This window comes from Oncorhynchus gorbuscha, linkage group LG23 (assembly GCF_021184085.1).
Source record: "Oncorhynchus gorbuscha isolate QuinsamMale2020 ecotype Even-year linkage group LG23, OgorEven_v1.0, whole genome shotgun sequence".
Lineage (NCBI taxonomy): Eukaryota > Metazoa > Chordata > Actinopteri > Salmoniformes > Salmonidae > Oncorhynchus > Oncorhynchus gorbuscha.
Genome location: NC_060195.1, coordinates 15588946 through 15591445, shown reverse-complemented (window position 1 = coordinate 15591445; position 2500 = coordinate 15588946). Strand labels below are relative to the sequence as shown.

Sequence of the window (2500 nt, the reverse complement as noted above, 5' to 3'; positions counted from 1 at the left end):
TGTAAATATCTACCTCAATTACCTTGTTATTATCTATCCTGATGCCTAGTCACTTTACCCTCCTTAATGTAAATATCTACCTCAATTACCTTGTTATTATCTATCCTGATGCCTAGTCACTTTACCCTCCTTAATGTAAATATCTACCTCAATTACCTTGTTATTATCTATCCTGATGCCACTTTACCCTCCTTAATGCAAATATCTACCTCAATTACCTTGTTATTATCTATCCTGATGCCTAGTCACTTTACCCTCCTTAATGTAAATATCTACCTCAATTACCTTGTTATTATCTATCCTGATGCCACTTTACCCTCCTTAATGTAAATATCTACCTCAATTACCTTGTTATTATCTATCCTGATGCCACTTTACCCTCCTTAATGTAAATATCTACCTCAATTACCTTGTTATTATCTATCCTGATGCCTAGTCACTTTACCCTCCTTAATGTAAATATCTACCTCAATTACCTTGTTATTATCTATCCTGATGCCACTTTACCCTCCTTAATGTAAATATCTACCTCAATTACCTTGTTATTATCTATCCTGATGCCACTTTACCCTCCTTAATGTAAATATCTACCTCAATTACCTTGTTATTATCTATCCTGATGCCACTTTACCCTCCTTAATGTAAATATCTACCTCAATTACCTTGTTATTATCTATCCTGATGCCACTTTACCCTCCTTAATGTAAATATATACCTCAATTACCTTGTTATTATCTATCCTGATGCCACTTTACCCTCCTTAATGTAAATATCTACCTCAATTACCTTGTTATTATCTATCCTGATGCCATTTTACCCTCCTTAATGTAAATATCTACCTCAATTACCTTGTTATTATCTATCCTGATGCCACTTTACCCTCCTTAATGTAAATATCTACCTCAATTACCTTGTTATTATCTATCCTGATGCCACTTTACCCTCCTTAATGTAAATATCTACCTCAATTACCTTGTTATTATCTATCCTGATGCCACTTTACCCTCCTTAATGTAAATATCTACCTCAATTACCTTGTTATTATCTATCCTGATGCCACTTTACCCTCCTTAATGTAAATATCTACCTCAATTACCTTGTTATTATCTATCCTGATGCCACTTTACCCTCCTTAATGTAAATATCTACCTCAATTACCTTGTTATTATCTATCCTGATGCCACTTTACCCTCCTTAATGTAAATATCTACCTCAATTACCTTGTTATTATCTATCCTGATGCCTAGTCACTTTACCCTCCTTAATGAAAATATCCACCTCAATTACCTTGTTATTATCTATCCTGATGCCTAGTCACTTTACCCTCCTTAATGTAAATATCTACCTCAATTACCTTGTTATAATATATCCTGATGCCTAGTCACTTTACCCTCCTTAATGTAAATATCTACCTCAATTACCTTGTTATAATCTATCCTGATGCCTAGTCACTTTACCCTCCTTAATGTAAATATCTACCTCAATTACCTTGTTATAATCTATCCTGATGCCTAGTCACTTTACCCTCCTTAATGTAAATATCTACCTCAATTACCTTGTTATTATCTATCCTGATGCCACTTTACCCTCCTTAATGTAAATATCTACCTCAATTACCTTGTTATTATCTATCCTGATGCCACTTTACCCTCCTTAATGTAAATATCTACCTCAATTACCTTGTTATTATCTATCCTGATGCCACTTTACCCTCCTTAATGCAAATATCTACCTCAATTACCTTGTTATTATCTATCCTGATGCCTAGTCACTTTACCCTCCTTAATGTAAATATCTACCTCAATTACCTTGTTATTATCTATCCTGATGCCACTTTACCCTCCTTAATGTAAATATCTACCTCAATTACCTTGTTATTATCTATCCTGATGCCACTTTACCCTCCTTAATGTAAATATCTACCTCAATTACCTTGTTATTATCTATCCTGATGCCTAGTCACTTTACCCTCCTTAATGTAAATATCTACCTCATAATTACCTTGTTATTATCTATCCTGATGCCACTTTACCCTCCTTAATGTAAATATCTACCTCAATTACCTTGTTATTATCTATCCTGATGCCACTTTACCCTCCTTAATGTAAATATCTACCTCAGTTACCTTGTTATTATCTATCCTGATGCCACTTTACCCTCCTTAATGTAAATATCTACCTCAATTACCTTGTTATTATCTATCCTGATGCCACTTTACCCTCCTTAATGTAAATATCTACCTCAATTACCTTGTTATTATCTATCCTGATGCCACTTTACCCTCCTTAATGTAAATATCTACCTCAATTACCTTGTTATTATCTATCCGGATGCCCCTGAAGTATTCATCAATTACCTTGTATTACATGTGGTAGAGATTTCCTCCAGCCCAGGTTTACACACATCCAAGTGTTCTAGATGGTGAGAAATAGTGAATTAGTGCACACTTCCTGAGAAAATGGATTTGCCCATTGGGTTTTTATATTCAAAGCTAGTGGGC

At 34.4% G+C, this 2500-nt stretch overlaps 1 protein-coding gene across 1 annotated transcript in view; it reads right to left on the bottom strand.

Annotated features, from left to right (window-relative positions):
- LOC124010381 (actin-binding LIM protein 3-like) overlaps positions 1–2500 on the bottom strand; it is a 111255-nt gene that overhangs the window by 26100 nt on the left and 82655 nt on the right. The window lies entirely within an intron of this gene.